This window comes from Vollenhovia emeryi, unplaced genomic scaffold, assembly GCF_000949405.1.
Source record: "Vollenhovia emeryi isolate VEMERY1.0 unplaced genomic scaffold, V.emery_V1.0 DF939205.1, whole genome shotgun sequence".
Taxonomy (NCBI): domain Eukaryota; kingdom Metazoa; phylum Arthropoda; class Insecta; order Hymenoptera; family Formicidae; genus Vollenhovia; species Vollenhovia emeryi.
The window spans coordinates 152530-161968 of NW_011967161.1; positions in this window are offsets into that span (position 1 = coordinate 152530).

The window sequence follows — 9439 nt, forward strand, 5'->3', positions numbered from 1 at the left end:
AACTTCCAGAAAGCCAGCAATGACCGGCCCCGGCGCTCGCCGGTCGTCGGACGATCGAAACGCGCGCGCGCGTGTGTGCGTATCGATACGCAGCGGCGCGAGAACGCGAACGTATAATCGCTCGTGGCTCTCCCTCGAATCGCCCGTATACAACCCGCTTTCCAAGGATCCCGGCATCGTAGAAAGTTATTTGACATTTAGAGGGGCCCCGGAGTTTTTTGACCCACCCCGCGCGTGCATGTTTAGCCGCGCCGCGAACGCGCCGAGCGCCGAGTTATTCCTCCGCGGGGATAACACGTGCGCGCGCGCGAGGACGGTTCGCAACGAGACGTACGAGATGATTATCGGGTCCCCCGCGGTTGCAGCAATGCAACGCGCGATGCAACACCGCGCGCACTTTAGAACGGGCGGAGGCGAGAATTCCCCGCTGTACTGTAATCAGCTTAATTGCGGACAACCAGCCACGTGGCTGTTTGTATATTACATCGGGCGCCGCATACTCTCTCGAGAGATAAATTAAATTACAAGCTTTGTTCTTAATTTGCATATGTCGCGACGTTGCATTTCTCGATTTAACTTCCACCCCAGCGAGAAACGGCCCGTCGATCGGTGTCGAAACGATGTCGAATCGACGTCGACACCGTCAAATTGACGTCGATTCGACATCAATTCGAAGGTGTCGATATCGATTCGACATCGTTTCGACGTCGATCGACGAATCGTCTCTCAATGGGTATATACGGGGTGACTCCGAAAGACCGCCCGCTAATTATAATACATAGCCCGAGTCGAAATTTTGGTCCTATGTTGAACCTTTAATTCTATTATGTAGCAGGACCTAAGACAGTAAAAGAGGTCGAACTGCAAGTACAAAATTTACTCCTGCTTTAAAAACTGATAGTGTCGGACATTTCTACTTTTGCCAATTTAGCGTGAAAATAAATTTGTGGAATTAAAGATTCGCTGGAGGAGTAAAAAAATACAATGTCATCAAAGTAGGTTATTGCTGGTCTATGTATGTGCAAAGCGTCCTTAAAAGTGTCAAAATAGTACCAAAATTTCGACTCTGGAGCGTTGTTTCTTACTAAAAACTGAGTCGAAAAATCCTGAACCATTTTTCTCTATAATACTTAATATAAAGAAATTGTTAAGACAAGTCGAACGATTTAGCGCCGATCTTTAGCCGGGAACACATCAACGAACCACGCGCCTAGTAGTGTGCGTCGCAAACTGACGTGCGCCCGGCTAAAGATCGGCTTGAATTCGATTTTACTTAATAATAATTCCTTTTTAAGCATTATAGAGAAAATTGGTTCAGGACTCAGTTTTTAATCGGAAATAACGCTATGTAATTAGTGGGCAGTCTTTCAGAGTCACCTTGTATATGTCAGAGATCGCAAAGTTATGTACCAAAAAAAACGATAGACATTGCAATATCCTCGTGAATTAGTTCTGCTCTTAAATATCTGTTGAGACGAAAAATACAGTTAAAATTAATTGAAGAGATTTTATCGTCCATTTGCCTCCACGAGGCTTTCTTGCGCGTCGAACTTCGAAACCACGCACGGTGCTTCGTTAAAGCGTTTACAACGGCTCTTAATTTCTTGTCTCACGTTTCCGCGAATGTCGAAAAAACACCCGACCGTTTCCGACTTCGTTTAACGTCTGGAAACGTTGTAAGTTTCGTCGTAATCAAAGGGGGGACCAATTAAATCATCGCGCGCTCGCGCGGCTGTCTTACGCGAGGGACCGGCGCGGAATTTCTGTCCGCCTCATTAAATGAGCTAGGAATCTCCAAGGTCCGTTAACGGAGGCGCGTTAATTGTTATCACGACGGCGGGCGGCGTGCCATTACGCGTTAACGTAACGCGAAACTCGCCGGCCGAAACGCGAGAAAGTCGCGCCGCGTTCTTTCTTCTTGCTTTCTCTTTGCACGCCCATTACGTAACGAAGAGCGCTCGTCCGCGCGTTTGTCCATGTGCGTCGAGGCGCTATTCATCCCGTCCCGATGTGTAACATCGATCTTTATTAATCCCGCATCGGGTGAGCCGCCCGCGATCGCGTTAACCGAGCCAGACGCCTGGGAACAAGTGCATCGTCGTGCACTTTACATTTCTGCGTTACATAAGCGGTTACAAGCGGAACCGGCACTCGGCGTACGCGTAACACCGAGATAGACGGATATTTTATACACGGCTGCGTGCTGGCTTTAATTCACACATCTCACGGGGACTGTGAATGCACTGTGAATGAATTGGGAATCTCAATTCCCAGGGAAATGTGCATCACTTATTTGATTCCCAGGATACAACACGCGTCACTTATTGTTAAACTTGTAAAATATGGTAATCGCACTAAAAGACTGTAATTTACATGTACGTTAACTCATATATATTGATAATATAAGTATGTGTATATAATTTCTAATTTAAACAATGTAGAAAATTAATAATCGACACAACTGGCGAATTTTAATTAAGGAAATTTATTGCGAGAAATACTGGCTGAGGTAATACTTTTCGCAATTAATTTCTTTAATTAAAATTTGCCAGTTTCGTCGATTATTGATTTCCCACATTGGTTAATTATTCGCTGGCGACAATAAAGTCTTTATTCTTGTTCTTCATTTGAAATTTATCGTAATGCGAGTGAGAGCTTCGTCGTTCGTTGTGTCGAGAATTGTTCGATATTGTCCTCGTTTTGATGTTATCCCAGAATATTTTTATCCTTTGAACTGTCTTCAGTTCACTTTTATGGGTAGCACATCGCAGGGTAACGCAAACTTTCTAGCGCGTTAACTGTATTTCGTCGGCATTTAATTGATCAAGTCACCAGCTATCACCGTTGACTCATTGCCGATTCGTTGCCAATACGCGAGAGATCGAACGCTACCGAAGTTTGCGACGAACCCGCTATGAATTAATTATTCGTGCGGGACTCTCACTTTGGCATATTGTATTATACGTCTCCGGCGACGTTGAATTATTAATGAGACGCGCCATTTTTCCCGTTGCAGGAGGTGCGAGCGGCGTCGCTGATTCTCTGCTTGGGAATTCTGCTCACGACGATACAAGATGGTGAGTCTTTCGCAATTTTTTTTACAAAAATTTCTCCATAAAAGAAATTTGAGATTTTTTAACATCTATTTCTCTTAGTTATATACAGAAAGCCGCAGTTTTCACCTGTCGATTTTACGGTTTCGGTTTCAGATCGATTTGTAGCAAGAATTCTATCGCATCATTTTTCTGTCTTTAAAAAAATTTTTTAAGCTGTTAACAATTGTCTCGCGGATTCTTTTGAAGTACGATCTATCCCATTTCCTCCGATCTTCGAGAAGCGCTTCGTATAATTACGCAGTAGCGACAGCAAATAAAGTTTCACGTTAAATTCAAAAGTATTACGCAAGAGTAACAATGGCTGGCTTTGCGTGATACCAGAAAAATGAAGTTTATGAATGTAAAAAATAAATTACAGCTTGCGATAATCTACAAAGAGCGCTTGTGCGCTGTCAACGTAAATCTCCATCTTGCGAAACAAGCTGCAAAGCCGCATTTATCCGAATCCCCGGCATTTATCCGCCAGTCGGTGTATTCTGGAAGCGAAACAATAATCGTTTCCACGCTGCACGAAAGCAATCGGCACTGCAACCGCGAGCGAGCGAATTGGAATGAGACACGCGAAGAAAACGAAAGGGTCTCTCGGATCGCTCGTAAAGTACTAGTTTTTCCAGTTGTCTGGACGGCCGTTCGCTTTCCTGCAAAAGTCCCAGGAAAAGATCGAAAGTTTCACCGAAGACTTGTTATTAGACTCGACTCCTTTGATACTCTTGAAACGGGAAGCTACACTTAAATTGATCATTCGATTTTTATACAACACTTGCAAATTCACTGGCGTTAACCATGTTGCGATGTAAATCAGAAAAATTAGCATAGAAATTACACCTTATGTTTGTACAAAAAAAATTATCTTTAGAAATTGTTCGATCATTACAATAACTTTCGTTCATATAAAATCTTAATCTTGGCTCCGAATGTAAATTTACTCTTACGTATTTAGATATTTAATATAAAAAAAATTGCAAAAAATCGTGAGCCATCGTGGATGTATTTTTTGTTAGGAAAATGTTAGTCTCGATGGAAAATGTTTCTCTTAATTTGATTGAAGAATCTGGTATCAAAATTAAGATCGACTTTATATGAATTTAGAAATTTTTGAGAACCTTTTGTGTAAATAATGCTCTTTCCATTAATATTCTTTAATAACCCCAGTTGAAATTTTTGTACTATTTTGACACTTTTAAGGATAATTTACACCTACGTAGCTGATCTATAAATCTACATAAACCAGCAATAACCTACTTTGATGACATTGTATCTTTTTATTCCTCCCTTGAATCTTTAATTCCAAAAATTTACTTTAGCTCCTACTTAAAAGGACCTACTTTAATGCTAAACTGGCAAAAGTAGAAATTTCCGACACTATCAGTTTTAAAGTAGGAGTAAATTTTGTACTTGCAATTTTAGGTCCTACTATATATTATAATAGAATTAAAGATTCAACATAGGGCCAAAATTTCGACTCGGGAACTTAAAACGAATGTTAAAATATGTTACATTTTATTTCTTTTATTTCCTACAAGGATAAATCGACAAATAAAACAGCCTCGGGGCAATTTAAAATGGATTTAAAGCCACTGATAAGATACACGGTAAACGTATCATTGGATACTACAACTTTTGTGTTCGAAAGTTTCTCAGTTAATGCTCGCACGATCATTTAAAATGTTCGAGAACTTCGTAAAGAATTATAGTTAACATTCCCATAAATCGCGCGAAGAAGCCGTAACATTTCTCACAATGGACAATAATGCCCGAGAAAGAGCGATAATACGGGGAGACTTCCACCTTGCGGTGTATACGCGCTTTCAATAACGGCGCTTTCCACATCGTGATTAAGGTACAGAGCCACGACGTGGATTTTTCTCATATTTGACGGGCAAATCCGGCAAAACGCGTGATCACGAGCAAGAGCGGAGATCACGCGGGTCTCCTGCTCGATATTATCTGCGCTATTATGTATCGCGGCCTAATACTATTATACCGTTCGTACAACGCCGATATGTGTGTAGCGTGGGACTGCTGCGAGTACTCTCTTGGTGGGCGTTGTTGCGGTGAAAGAGAATCTCGAGCGGTTTCAGTATCGGTGATCTTTAACATAGGCGGGTGGAGGAGACGGGGCTGGCAGATTAAAGATTCTATACGACGTGTTTTATCTAACGAACATGTATTCCAGGATCTCCGATATGCAAGTGGTATATCTTCGATGAGTTTTAGTCTTAATGTTATCTCCCCATTATTATCTTGCGTTCCCGTGGCCTGAAATATCGTAATGATTATTTAATCCTGCTATTTCTGCCGCTCCTTTTTTCCATCTATTTCGTGATCGAGATTCGGACAAAATGCGATTCGTCGACATTGCGCTCCTAAGTTTTCAAATTTCGTAACGTTACTTTACGATACATATATTTATAAGATATGGAAAAGTTAATTAACACGTTTATTCATAAAATCACATTGCAACATATCGACTGATCTCATTCGCGAGGTCGTATCTCGATTTTACATAAAAATCAGAAATTGCGTAAAATCGAGATGCGACCTTGCGAAAGAAATCAGTCGATATGAACATCTATTTTGTAACTTGAATACATTAAATATGTACAGGAAATTAGTAGATTGATGGAATTAATAAATTGCAATTCAAGAAAGTCAATCTTTATCTTAACGCTCGTTAACTTAAAATTAAAATATTGTTTTATAATAGTAAATTATTCTTTAAATTGCATATTTATTTCACTCCAAGAATACACGTCAAATGTAAAAAAGATTTCTAGGAACTCAAGGTGCGATATAAAATATTTATATGTGCCTACAGCAATGAAATCTGATCTAAAATTACACCGGTTTTAATTTTTGCTGGCAACCCAATGCGAACAATTATTTAAACGACATAAACGTTCAAGCAATACCATAACGACACGTAAAATATCTTTATGAATATTTTACGTGTCTTTATGGTATCTCTCGGACGTTTGTGTTGCCTAGATAATTGTTCGCTTAGCATTGCCAGCAGGAATTAAAACCGGTATAATTTTAAACCAGATTTTATTGCTATAGGCACACAAAAGTAATCTGAGTGATTTTCACGTTTACGTTTTTCCCATCCACATTAATTTAAGAATGTCTAGAGTGGAAAGTATCTTGAAAGAGCAATATATCGAGCAATCCGATTCTTTATGTATAAAATAATTCTTTTAGATTAGAAGCCGATACTAAAGATACTAAAAATATTAATACTAAAGTTAGTACTAAAACGAAAAATGTACAAGATGAATAACTAGTTTGTACGTAAATTTTTATTTCCTCTATTTTTCAAACGTGTTTCTAGACTATAACAGACTGGTTTGACAAACATAATTAGTCTGCAATCATCATAATTAATACGATAAAACTTCAACTTTCCTTCAACTTCGCGAATTACAGCATTGATCGCACAGCAAAAATGACACTTTTCTTTTCACGTGGACACAGGTCTTCCGATGAGAAACTCAATGAAACCGCGCCGGTCTCGACGCCCGGGGATATCTGTCGACCTCGCCGAAGTGTCGCCTGGTCCTGCCCTCGGTCAGGGTCAGGTAGCAAGCCTTAATTTGCAGGCACCGCTCGTACATTGTTTTTGAACACGAGGTTTGGCCTCGTTTCACGCACGATCGGTGAAAGCACGGCGGATAATTCGCGGACGACTCGAAAGTACCTCTTTGCATGCACTCTCGGCGCGCAGCCAAAGTCAGCCTTCGTGGGCGATTATGCGCGTGCGAAGCAGGGCAACGAGATGCATACCTCGCCGTGCATAGATACACGCATTCGGCTAATTAACCGCACGGACGGCTATGGCGGGAAACAATCTCCGTCTCGTAATACTATCTCTCACTTTCGCAATTGCCGTTTTCGATCGAGTTACGTGGCCCGTTAGTGGATCATCGTAACATTTCGCTGAAGGAAGTTGAATTAACCGTAATGATATCCTCGATAATACAACCCAATCTGATTGATGTAATCGCGACGTTATAGGATATCTCCTTATTTCGCCAAGTTACAGAAGATTGCTCGCTATCGTCGGAAAAGTCTTAGTTCGGTAGGAGATTAGCCACGGAACGAAAAGTGCAGCTGTCGTAGCTAAAAACTGCATGCGGCAACTAAGTTTCAGTTGTAAAATATGGACAGCTAATGATGAGGTACGGTCGCAAACATTTTTCAGTGATTCAAATGCCAGAAGCGACGCAATGCGCTGTGCTTTAGAAATTTATAATAATAGCAGCAAAATATTTTTAGCAAACCATGATTAGCTACGGTATAGCAAACATTTTTCGGTGACTCAAATGCCAGAATAAGCGACGCGATTTTAACGCATTTCATTAATTTTTCTTACATCTTTAATTTATCTTCCGTCCATTATTTATTCGAATCCGTCATATTGTTATCATAGATGCATGCGTATCTCGAGAAAATTACTGTTTTTATAATACAAGCTCATGCTTCTTTAAAGAAGACGTGACAAATCCTAGAATAATACATTTAATTTTGTGCTGGTGCTAAATTTGATCAAAATCGTCCAGGTTTTCGCCCGTGAATCGTTCGAAGAATTCGCTGTATCGTTTTCTAAGTCGGGAAGAGCCTAGCCGGGTGTCAGAAGCGCGTTTTAAGAGCCGCGCCGGCTACGCGAGTTGAAGCCGCAGCGTTATTTCCTCGCGTGCATAAACGAAAGTCCAATCGCGTGTCAATTTCTCCCCGTGGCAGCGTTTTCTCTCGCGGCTGCTTACGCGTTCTCCCCGCGTTCGCGGCTCGCGAATGTGCGCTTCAACGCGAGCGTAGAGAAGCGCGGATATCTATATACACGTGTCCGGGAACGCGCGTGCGTTTAATTCGCGATCTCGCGGACGCGCGTGCATTTAGCGGCCTCGCGGTGAAAATCCCGCGCGCGGGTACGCTATTGAGAAGTGACAATCACCGGTGAGCGTGATTTTTCGCGGCTCGGCGCGAAACTGAATGCACCAGGCATCTGCCGTGGCTGTCTCTTCATTCAATGGACCTCCATTGAAAGCTGAAGAGCAGTCACTGTGTAGGAACAAAGCGACCTCGTTTCGTCCTCTTTCAATGTAGAAGAACGCCAAACAAAAGAACTTAAAAAAATTATTTAGACACTAACATCCTGTCACGGCTCTTTAGCCTTCATTCCTTCGAATTTGTGTGTATCACATGAGAGCCTTATGAATTTTATTTATTAATTTGTTAAAAAGTAGGCTCTCATAAGGCTCTCGTGTGATAAACACAAATTTGAAGGAATACTAGTAAGATGCCGTGACAGGATGTTGGTGTCTAAATAACTTTTTAATTTCTTTTATTTGGCGTTCTTCTACATTAAAGTTAAAAAGTAAATACATATAATAAATAAAAATAAAAGTATTTTTAACTAAAGAAACGGTTTTTTAATGCTAATAGTTATTTTCATAAATATTTTATATTATATTTATTAAGTCAATTATTGTGAATCTACTTAAATTATTTTAATTAAACTTACTGATTATAAAACATTGCTCACTGACAATTAGTGATCAGCAATGATTCGACTTATTTATGTTTATTTCGTGTATAAGTTTTAAAGATTGTTATAACTATTTAGGGATATAAAAATGTTACAAATTAACATTTTATATCTCAGAAGTTAGGAAAATGTAGAAATTGCAAAAAGTATATTTTGTGATTATTATTACATTTTTATCTTTCAGGGATCGCCGAACGCAAGATTGTCTGTTATTACACGAATTGGTCGGTGTACCGGCCTGGCACGGCGAAATTCTCTCCTCAAAACATAAATCCATATCTTTGCACTCACCTGATCTACGCGTTCGGAGGTTTCACGAAGGAAAACTCGCTGAAGCCGTTCGACAAGTATCAAGACATCGAGAAAGGTAGGATAAAAATATGCACTGTCTACAAGACTTGTTGGTCTTTATTACCAATTTATCAAAGATTCACTGCAGTCTTATTAGCGTTTAAGAGGATCTTTTTATTGGCTTTGATGCACAAATTACAAGCGCAAAAACTATAGTTGACTGTCGGTAAAAAAGATGGCTGAGGGATCCTCTATCGAGGACATTCACTCAAAATCGGTATTTATCAGTGTATAAACTTAGTACAAATAATCGAACTTTAGGACTCAGTTGTCCCAAGGAAACTGAAGAATATGTCAAGCGCCTCTGAAGTATAAAAACTGTTATTTTCAATTGCAACGGAGATTTTACATATGTTAATACACGATCTATGCTGCTTACAATTAGTGTTTTAGCTTGGATTGCACTTACAATTAGTGTTTCAAGTTG